At 45.8% G+C, this 11,584-nt stretch overlaps 1 protein-coding gene across 2 annotated transcripts in view; it reads right to left on the minus strand.

Moving 5' to 3' along the window:
* LOC135899188 (uncharacterized) overlaps positions 1–11,584 on the minus strand; it is a 122,491-nt gene that overhangs the window by 49,044 nt on the left and 61,863 nt on the right. The gene's annotated exons all lie outside the window — the stretch shown is intronic.

Raw genomic sequence — 11,584 nt, forward strand, 5'->3', positions numbered from 1 at the left:
AATAGTGAGTTTATGATCAGACAATATTTACCACACATTAAGTCATCGCGACCACTGTGAAAATGTATTGTTTGTACGCTTCGGTTTACAGCAACTTCAAGCGAACCGCATGACGCCGCGTAGCTCAAGAATGTAAGAAAATCGCTCCTAAAAAATTTGGCGTCATTACAGTTCGCGCTATATTAACCTGCCAAAATGCGGCATAGGGAACTTAAATCAAACTGATATGTTTATGAAAAATGATGAAAAAGAACATGCCTTTTATTATAATTTGGAGACCGACAGAACTTCGGCGCAGTGCTGTCTTGGGGAACAGCTGTTCGCTGTTTGTGCAGTGTGCAGTTTCAAACACGGACAGTGCCAAGTCACTTTACATGACACTGCGTCGCAGCTGGCAGAGACGTTGCAGAAACGCTCACCTTACGTAACGAAGAAAGCGCCGTGGTCTTTGCAAGCACGTTCCTGGCTTGCTTGCATCGATGAGTCAGCCAAGCCATAACGCAGCATAGGCATAAACAGCGGCATATATATATTGCTACGGCATGAGCCGGGCGAGGAGAAGAAGAAGAAGCTGGTGCAGCCTGGGGACGCCATCTTGACTTCACCATCAATCTCGTCCCTTAAATAAAGCCGGTTTAACGTTAACCGTAACAGTTTTGTGATGGAGGTGCGGAGTACTTCGACCAAGACGACGGAGCTGCTGCAGCAAGTGCCACGCCGGAGCCGACGCCTCGCTCGACTGCCTCCAACACCGCTTGAGATCCCGATGTCCCACAGCGGCGACCAACAGCCTTCTCTGGCTGCTCCAGTGCGAACAACCGGCCTCTGGATGCAACCGGCCTCTGGATGTCACCTTCGCCTACAACACGGCGGTGCAAGAAACAACACAGATCACGCCATTCAAGTTGGTTTACGGCAGGAACCCGACGACGACGCTCGACGCCATGCTGCCGCACGTCACTGACGAGGAGAATCTTGACGTCGCTACCTATCTCCAGCGCGCCGAAGAAGCCCGACAGCTCGCCAGCCTACGGATCAAGACCCAGCAGCGTACTGACAGCCGACACTACAACCTCCGACGACGTTTCGTCGAGTACCAGCCCGGCGACCGTGTTTGGGTATGGACCCCGATACGCCGGCGAGGACTCAGTGAGAAGCTGCTGCGACGCTATTTCGGACCCTACAAGGTCATCCGACGTATTGGCGCACTAGACTATGAGGTCGTGCCAGACGCCATTTCGCACTCAAAGCGGCGCCGCGCACGATCTGAAGTGGTCCACGTGGTGCGCCTTAAACCATTTTACGGACGCTGATGAACTTCCTTGGTTTGTTGTTTTCTTTGCTACGAGTGCTTTTCTTTGTTACTTTCGTTTGTTTGCAGCATCGGGTCGATGCTTTTTAAGAGGGGGGTAATGACACGAGTACTTTATCGGGCAACCACGTTTCGCCGCTTAACTGTAATCGCAGAGCGAGGGACGCGCCTGCATGTATCCGACGTTTCTGGAAAGTTATCGACGCTTCTATCCGCGTGTCTGTTGTCGCCGAACCTTGTGTTATCAGATTTCATCGTGTGACACGAATGGTGTAGAACTTTGTGGAAGACACGCGGGTCCCATCAGTTAATCTGGAACATTCGACGACTGATCTATAAAAGCCGACGCGCTGGACCCGCTGATCAGTTTTTCGACGATCGCCGAGCGTGTTCGCCGCTATCGTTGTGTAAGTGTAGCCTGTTTTGTGGGCACAGGTTCGCCCAATAAAGGTTAGATTTGTCGTTCACAGTATTGCTACTGTGTTATTCAACGTCACCGCCACGTGACAATATTAGGGGACGCGTAAGAGTCGCGCATCCCCACATTAAACCACTACATATTCCCACGGAACATGTCATACGGTCTAACATCAACGTGTGCTCCGCGAACAAACTAGTACATGCTTATGCATGTACTAGTTTGTTTCCTCAGCGTGTGGCCGCACCGAGGAAGTGTCCACACGCTGTCCATAACATGCGAGCCGACATTGTCCTTGGGGTACACCGCTGGCGCCCTCTGGTCACAGCAGCACCTCTGCAGACTCGACGGCACGATTTCAGGCCAGGACTGCGGAAACGGCGACGCAGTAGTTGGTACGAGAAAGCGTCGCTCGCGCCGACGCGCCCTGCTCGCGAGAGCCGCAGTAGCTGTTGGTGACTGCCGGCTCTTGCGATCTGGATACAGGCGGCCGCCGAAGTCGCTGCGCCGAACTGGCCACATCATCTCCGTTGCCCAGGGTCCGGAGCAGCAGCACAGACGATGTGCAGGTGACAGCAAACCAGGGGTGAATCCACCCACGCTGCGTACACTCAACGCACTCGGCAAACACTAAAGTAGTGCAAGGGAGAGGAATTGTGCATGCGCATTGCCTACGTGGTACGATGTTCAACTCGGGTAGCAAAAGACCAGGCGGCTACTCAAATGCTAAGTTCACGTGAACAAACCGCTTCCTCGAGTCGAGCGAGTAATTTCAATTCGTGCGAGGCTAACTAGAATGAGGGAAGGAAAGTGCAACAACTCAACGCTACGGTCTACACGGTTGTGTCCTTTCACGTGCAACAGGCAGCTTCGTAAGCCTTCGGCACAAAGCGTCGCTACCCTTACAACAACGGGCACCCAAAAAACAACACCCAAAATGGGCGAAAAACAGGCAGCCGCGAGGAGACGTCAGCTCTGTGAAGTGGTCCTATCTCGCTCGATGCACACAGCATCCGAGTTGACGGCGCCCACCGTCCCAGACGGTGTCGGAGCGCCCGGTGCCAAGCCGCAATACCAGTCAACCCGTAGCGGCACCCGGCTCCCAGATTCGCGACTTCATCAGAGTCAAATAGAAGCTATTCACATAAGAAATTCGGACCACCCACGAGGCTTCCGTACTCACTCGCTTCTGGCTTGCCAATGTTCCGCGGGCGCTAAGCCTCGCTTTTCCAGGATGCAGACCATGTGGCTCTCGTACCAACGAATGTAAAAAAAAAACACTTGCGAAAGCTTAGCATGTTGAAAAGTTCAAACACTACAACCGTCGCCTTGCTCAAGAAAGCACGCCACCGACGCTAGCGATCAAAATCCACGCTATCCCTACGCTTCGTTTCAAAAAAAGATCTCGAACGCAGCAAAACTCAAAGATATTGTCCGATGCCCCAAGAGGCCCACGTTGCGCAGCCAGATGTGGGGCTTTCACTGGTGCTCTTGGGACAAAGGAATGCAACATAATAGTGCAAACAATCACAAGGGCATTTATTGCACCTTTTGTATACATGCCTGCTATCCAAGTTGCTATACACAAAACATGCCGATCGGCGCGCGACGAATCGAGGAAGTCTGACTCACCGCGACTGGATAGCGAGCGAATATGTTCGCCCCATGCTGGGCACCACCGCCCGGTCGTTCGCGCGTACGGTCACGCGAATGGTGGCGCGTTCTAACGATCTTATTCGTCCACTCCAGTATAGGCCTCGCGAGATGGTCTCGCAAAAGCATAGATCGGCGCACGCGCGCGACATCCACGCCGCTTGCCGATCCGGAGCAAAAGAGGAAGAACCTTCTCCTTTGCACCCACGTAACCCCGCCGTTAGGTGGCGTTAGCACAGCAACACTCGCGCCATCTCTCGTACTAGCCTGCAAGCATACTGACCGCGGCCGTAACGCCACGTGGCGAAGACGGGTTACAGGAGACGGGAGCTATGCGCGAAAACAACATAGGCGACGCGGAAGAGTCGCGCATCCCCCAAAACATAATCACTCTCCAGAAACATCGCCACTTTGATTGTTTGAAGTTCTTGCACGTTTATGTAAACTCACCACGTTGTTCTTCCCAGGATTATATTTCATTTGGAGGCCCGATACTCGTCAGTATCATGCTCTAAATATTGTTCCGCATAGTTCTCGTTCAGACTTGTTTTTGTAGTTTTTTCCCCCTCGTACAATCGTACGAGGGGAAAAAAAACTGCTGGAATGCAGTTCACGGGAACTGAAAACTGAAAAAAACTGCAGTGCTGGAATGTATTTCACGGGAAAGTACGCAAATGCGCTTTAGTTGAATTTCTTACTGCCAGTCATGTGAATTTATCATACCTAATGAAAAGCCCTAATGAATGCAGGCCCTGAAAAAAAAAATTAATGTCAAATATAGCCGTGGTATTGCAGGGGATGAGCTCTAGCTAGACCACATTACGTTTTTCCACTTCTTGAATTTGCTTTGAATGTAGCTGTCACGCAGGCACGAGAGGCTGACGATTATTATTTACTTTTCACACGGCTACAGACATTGTGCAGGGAATGTCCGCATGATCGCGCACGCTTGCTCGCGATGAAATTTCGCAACCGTCCTATTCATGTCAAGACAAGCAAGCACAAGACAAGCACATGGACGGACGAGGCACTCTCGACTGATTCATTAAAACCAGGCACGCTGTGCCTGCTTTTAATTCCTCCATTTTTTTTCCGCATAGTTCTCCTTCAGACTTGTTTTTGTCAGCAAATGGAGTAATTGTTCTCCGGAAGTGGAGAACAATTACTTGCTTTGAATGACGCTTCTACAGTTATCGGTCGAACCGATAACTTGGTTGCGTCACCACCCCGATCCTATAATAGCCTGCAAAGGCTATCAGTATTAATGAATGTATGTCAGCGCCGTCTTCTGTCGCACGGAGAAGCGTGGTTGGACGGATGAGTAGATGCTGTAAGCGTCCTCTATGGAACGGGGCAGTGCGTTGCGCCGCCAAGCTCTTCTTATTATGTTGCCTATTGTCTTACCTCAGGCACGTACCCAGGGGGGGCCCGGGGGGGCACGGCCCCCCCCCCAGAAAACAAGTGGCATACCCCCCCCCCCCTCCCCACCCACGCCTCCACTCTTCACACATTCCTAAGCGCCGCCAGATCAATGTTGAGACTTCGCAGCTATTAATCGGTCAGCATTATGCTGCCTTTTTCACTCCTTTTAGATGGCGGTAGTTATCGGCATCTCTCATAGATTCCGCACCCGTGCGATTAACTCGAGATGCGTTCAGTTGTCACCATCTATTCAACCATCACGTGCATATCTGTTGCTTTTGTTAGTTCAACCTTCTTTGTTTAGGCTGATCCTGGGACCAGGAAAGGGATGCAGCTGTTACTGAGCTGGTCTGTACTCTCGTGGAACGAGTTGCGGCCGGAGAAAACGCCAATTGCGCTTAACTTTTCCCTTTGTTTCATTATTTCCTTGAATTACGGCTCGCCGCTAGGCTGCCAGATGCCCGCAACCATATACACGTGATATGGGTTAGATAAGGTGGGAAATAAAATAATGTGAAAGCGCGTCCATCATGAAACTCTGCAATAACCCTTAAACCCATAAGCAAGATGACTGTCGCCCGTTACCTCGTCTGTTTTTCCCTAATTGTATAGCATTTTTCGTGCAAAATTGGCAACTCGAAACAAAAATCGCAAGAAGTTGAGAAATTAAGCGATCTACTAAGGGAGAGAGCCAAGGCAACAACCAAACTGCAAGGAAAGTCGAATAATAAAAAAAAGTTAACCGTTTATGAGAATATTTATGGATCAAGCATTGTTGAAGTTCCTGCAGGACACCAAGCTCGACGAGCGGCTCTAGCGAGGCAACTGTCTCATGTACATAAGCACTCACCACTTCTCTTATCATCATCATCCATCCCAATACTTTCACTCCCCTTCCCACTTCCCCAGTGCAGAGTAGCAGACTAGAGCGCACTAGCTCAGGTCGACCTCTCTGTCTTTCCTATCAATAAATTCTATTCATTCATTATGGATCAACATCTTTTTACTTAAAAAGGAAGTAGAGAAAACGCTGCCGGAAGTGGACAACAATTACTTGCTTTGAATGACGCTTCTACAGTTATCGGTCGAACCGCCTCATATAGCCAATTCTCTGCTGTGCTTATGTGGGTGTTTATCTAACCTTTCGCGGCGAGCGCAGTACGTCTAGAATCGCAGAGCCCTGCGCTCTACGCGGTTGTGTGGGACTGGCGGCCGCACAGCGTTACGCAATTCGCGGAACTGTCAAAACTGATCAACAAGGCGAAAATTACTGATATTCGAAACTGTAACATGAGAAATACTGAAGAAGCTGTAAAAAATGAACGCAGCCTGAAATCAGTAAAAAAGAAACCTGGCTTGGGGTAAACCACGATGTATACACTAAAAGATTATTATCTTTTAGTGTATACAGTACTCAGAGTAGTACGATACACGTACTACTCTTAGTACGTACTAAGAGTAGTACGTGTCTCCTCTGAGTACGATTTAGTACTCAGAGGAGACACGATACCTCACTTAGAAACAGTAATGAACAGGATACAGAAACTCTCCTATAACTAGCGATGAGGTCAGAAGGGCCCTGCAAGGAATGAAACGATGAAGAGCGGGAGGAGAAGGTGGAATAACAGTCGACCTAATCAAAGATGGAGGAGACATAATGCTTGGAAAACTGGCGGCTCTTTATACGAAGTGTCTATCGACTGCAAGGGTCCCAGAAAACTGGAAGAATGCAGACATTATACTAATCCACAAAAAAGGAGACGTTAAAGAATTGAAAAATTATAGGACCATTAGCTTGCTCCCAGTATTATATAAAATATTTACCAAAATAATCTCCAATAGAATAAGGGCAACACTGGATTTTCTCAACCAAGGGAACAGGCTGGCTTCAGGAAGAGACACCTTACAATGGATCACATCCATGTCATAACTCAGGTTATCGCGAAATCCGCAGAGTACAATAAGCCTCTCTACGTGGCTTATATAGGCTACGAAAAGGCATTTGATTCAGTAGAGATACCAGCAGTCATAGAGGCACTACGTAATAAAGGAGTACAGAGTGGGTAAATAGCTTGGAAAATATTGCTACACGTGTGTGGTATTTGGCGAACATTGTTTAACTGCGCGAGCAAACGAACCACAAAGACACCCTCAAGTCCACCCTCAAGAAAGGGCCTAAGTACAGCATGGAAACACTGGAAGCACATGAATGGTTGACCCTAAACCGGAGCCTGGCCAAGCAAGCGGAGGCAGAGGATCAAGAAAGGTGTTTGTTGGATGGCGTGGACTGCCTAATCAACACAGTCAAGAAGACTGAAGAAAGGCCAAAGCGGAAGGACCCAACGTCAGAAATCGTCAGGTTTTTTAGACAGAACGACCTCAGACTGCTACAACAGGATAAAGAAGGAGGCTTTGTGGTAATGCCGTCGGGGCTTTTCGACGAGAAGGCGACGGCTGCTGTGAAAAAGAACTTCAAGCCTGTGCCAGTGAAAGCCGCAAGGACAAAGGCGAAGGCCGTTTCTATGTGCAAGGAGATGGAACTGAACAAACTGGCTACCTCAGTCAACAAAAGTAAAGGTGATGGCTTGTTCGTGTTTTTTACGGCCAAGACGCACAAAGACGATATCCCTTTCCGGTCTATCGTGAGTGAAAGAGGATCTTGGCAGAACGAAGTAAGCAAGTTTTTGCAGAAATGTTTATCGCACCTGAAATTGCACGACCCGTTTGAAACAAGGAACTCGGAAGCTGTTACTAGCTTTATAGAGTTGAGTGACGATATTGGCCATGCTTTTTCCATTGACATAGAAGATTTGTTTTATTCTATCCCTCACGCTGCATTGTTTCAGGCTGTTCAGAAATGTATTGAAGTTAATGGCGAAGTGTCTTTTCGGAATTCTACCGGCTTGAATGTTAATAGGTTTTTAGCGTTGCTTGAGTTTTACCTAAAATCTACCTTCATCCAGTTTAAAGGAGACTATTACGTACAGAAACAAGGTATATGTATAGGATCTTGCGTTGCTCCAATTTTGTGCAATATTTACTTATCGGAATTTGACAGAGCGGTAAACGAAGAGATCGATCGTGACCTGGTTGTTACCGCGTTCCGTTATGTTGACGATTTTCTTGTACTTTTAAAAAAGCAAGCCAGCTACACATATGACGACGCCATCGCAGGTGTACTACACATTTTTCAGCGCCTTGGCAAAGGTTTAACATTCACCCATGAGCTAACAAAGGATAATATTCAGTTTTTAGACAACGCTATAAGCTTCTGTGACGACCATGTGTGCTGGAAATATAACCCAAGATCCCAAAAGAAATTGTTGCCCTACGATTCGGCTCATTCAAAAACGGTAAAGCGGGCAATAGCCACCCAGTGCATCTTATCAGCCTTAAGGAAGTCCTGCACGCACAAAATACAGGAAAGCTTTGACAAGCAGATTGTAAGGCTGGAAGAAGCCGGTTTCCCGCAATCAGTCATTTCAGCAGTAGTGGAGGCAGTGCTTAAGAAGACAAAGACGGAAGGCAATGTTGCTCAAGACACAAGGGAGCGCAAAAATAAGAAACGGACAGTTGTACCTTATGTTCACAAGACTTCCCACAATTTAAAGAAGGTTGTGAAACGGTATGGAGTTGAGGTAGCGTTCTCGGCTCCCGGCAAGCTCGCTGGGCTATGCTCGCGCATAGAAAGAAGTAAAAATAACTTCCAAGGGTGCGGAACTAAGCACTCCATTTCCCACGTAGCTTGCAGTGTTGGAGTAGTATACCAGATACCTCTATCATGCGGCAAAGTTTACATTGGCCAAACAGGAAGGTGTGTGAATGTGCGCTTGCGTGAGCACGAATTATCTATTAGAAATAAAACGAATGGGCACCTGCCTGGCGTGCACGTGCAAGCCGATCATGAAGGAAACAAAGATTTTGTGCCGCTGCCGAGATAGCCGAGCCAGAGAGCTACTCGAGGCGTACCATAATAAAAAGAAGGGACAACAATGTGTCAGTGACACCTCAGTTTATTTACATACCAGTGAGATTAGGTTTATTGACGAGCGTAGGTAGGTAGCGTTTCGCATATACAAGGTTTTACTTTTCTTTTACCTTCCCCTTTTTTCGCGCACGCGCAGTGATGTATGTCGGGTGTGTATTTATATGTGTACCTTGTGGAATAAACTTTAGTTGCAAGTCTGCGCCCGTCCTTGTCCCTCGCTGTCTTTGTGGTTCGTTTGCTCGCGCAGTTAAACAATGTTCGCTAATACCTCCCTTACAAAAAAAATTGTTGAAAGGTTATTGAAATATCATTGGTCAACGTCAACAAATGACCTTGAAAGATCATTGGCGAATTGTTGAAACATCATTGAGGAAATTGTTGACAAGTGTTGATAATTGGCCCGCGACATTTTGTCGAAACATCATTGTGGCCTCTCAATTTGAAAGATCGTTGGCATATCGTTGAAACGATGGTGCATTTCACTCTTGAAAGCCCATTGAAGCAGTGTTGAAGATGTGTTGTTTGTCAATGTTGAAAGCCCATTGAGGTATTGTTGAAATGTGTAGTTTGTCAATGTTGAAAGCCCATTGAAGCATTGTTGAAGCTCAAAATTGAAAGCCCATTGAGGTATTGTTGAAATGTGTTGTTTGTCAATGTTGACAGCCCATTGAAGCATTGTTGCAAATGTGTTGAGCCTCAAAATTGAAAGCCCATTGAGGTATTGTTGAAATGTGTTGTTTGTCAATGTTGACAGCCCATTGAAGCATTGTTGCAGATGTGTTGAGCCTCAAAATTGAAAGCCCATGGAGGTATTGTTGAAATGTGTAGTTCGTCAATATTGAAAGCCCATGGAAGCATTGTTGCAGATCTGTTGAACATCAACACAAATTACGTTGAAAGCTCTTTATGCCCCACTGGGTATTTAGCAGTTTAAACCTGCACTTACCTTAAAATACTGCTGAGCTATGTTGCATATAATTACCTTTGATGTCACGGTGGCATGTCTGCTGTGAGAGGATAAGGATAAAATTTAAATACAGGCATTTTGTACTGCAGACCTCTGTCACCCTGGGCTCAAAAGCATGCTCCTAGATTGCCTGTAATAAACCATATTATAAAACTGCTAGCAGTACTGTTATGCCACTTTTTTCTATTGTCAGAGTGAATGGTCCTCCTAAAAATCAAGAGTGCTGAACTGATGCAGACAAAAACCATTTTTCTAGGTGAACTGTTTATTTGTAACCAAACATCTCTGTACATGTACAACCCTTTGTAGTTTGAGATCAGAAACTTCTTAAAAACTATCGCACAGTACAAACTTCCTGCAGCTTGACACCATAACAAAATTGAATACTGAAGATGTAGTCAGTGTGGCTCTCAAGTAAAACACATTTCCCAAAAGAAATAAATTTTAAAAAATAAATGCCTAAATAAATAAATGTACAAGCAGACTGACATGACTGTAAATAAGAACACTCAAAAAAGGTACTTGCTTTCTCTATTAGGTAGCCAGTGGTACTATAACCATAGCACAATTTGCTTGTGCCCACAGCACTCAACTGAAACCTGATATGCAGGGTGGTTATCTTTAAGTTTCATGGAACTTATTGAAGACTGACTGTTGCAGCTAACATAATTCTAGATACAGAGTGCCAAACATTACTTGCATGAGAAACAAGACACCATAGTCAGCTGATTAACAAAAACTCAGTTCCTAATAAAGTTTTTACGAATTGTAGCCGGTAATTTTACAAGGTGTATGCACTTAGAATGAATTTCCAGAATGACACCAGTAACGAGACACATGCCATCAAACTGGCTGTAGAAATGCACTGCTATGCATCGAAGTACAAAAGTAACCGGAATGCCCTTGTATTTCTCTCACATTTATGGAAAAATATCGAAACTGGTGTCATCCTGGAAATTAATTTCAAGTGAATGTCTTGCAAACTCACTGGCTACAATTTGCAAACTGAAATATGTGCTGTGATGTTATAAGTGAATTAATAAATTTATGACAATCAGTTTAATGTTTCCATTTCTTGTGCTAGTAATGTCCACCTCTGAATAATCCAGCTCAAGAACAAGAATTATGCTACCTGGCAGACAACTTAAATATCTGTAAAACTGAAAAAGGATCACTGTACAATCCTTATTTGTTGGTTGAATGGTGTGTGCCAATTTCAGTAAACCTTACATACTTTTGAAACATGGCAATCACAATAAGTGATGCCTATGGGAGCAGTTTATTATGCCGCATTGCTGTTGCATGATCCAGTTGTGTTTTCTGCCATGATAACGTTGCTGCGCAGGTAATTCCATATCAAGCGACTTATTCATATTGACTGCTTCAGATTTTCATATGAAACAAAGACAGCTATTAGTGATGTGCTGGAATACAGCAAAGTTACTCCTTGTGCGAGTTCCATTTCAATTTTATTCGCTGCCACAAAAAATAACGAAAGAATTCAGAAGATATGGTTTTATGCAAACATGAAAGGCACATCAATGCCATTACTGGAGATGTTTTGTTGCATATTAAATTTAAGCCGACTTATACCTAATAATTTTACTCATGTATTTTAGATAGCAATAAACCATTTTTACAAAGTTATGTAAAATGCCGTTCTTACTGAACTCTGGAAATGGCACAGATGCACTTGCAGGTATGCAATTCCATGCCGAATCGACAAGCATTTTTTTCACACCGCACATAAATCTGAAACATTGCCATATGTTTACTAGAGTTCAAAGCTTGTTACCCACTTTTATTTATTTCTGCCAGATATTT

Source organism: Dermacentor albipictus, chromosome 5 (genome assembly GCF_038994185.2).
Source record: "Dermacentor albipictus isolate Rhodes 1998 colony chromosome 5, USDA_Dalb.pri_finalv2, whole genome shotgun sequence".
NCBI lineage: Eukaryota > Metazoa > Arthropoda > Arachnida > Ixodida > Ixodidae > Dermacentor > Dermacentor albipictus.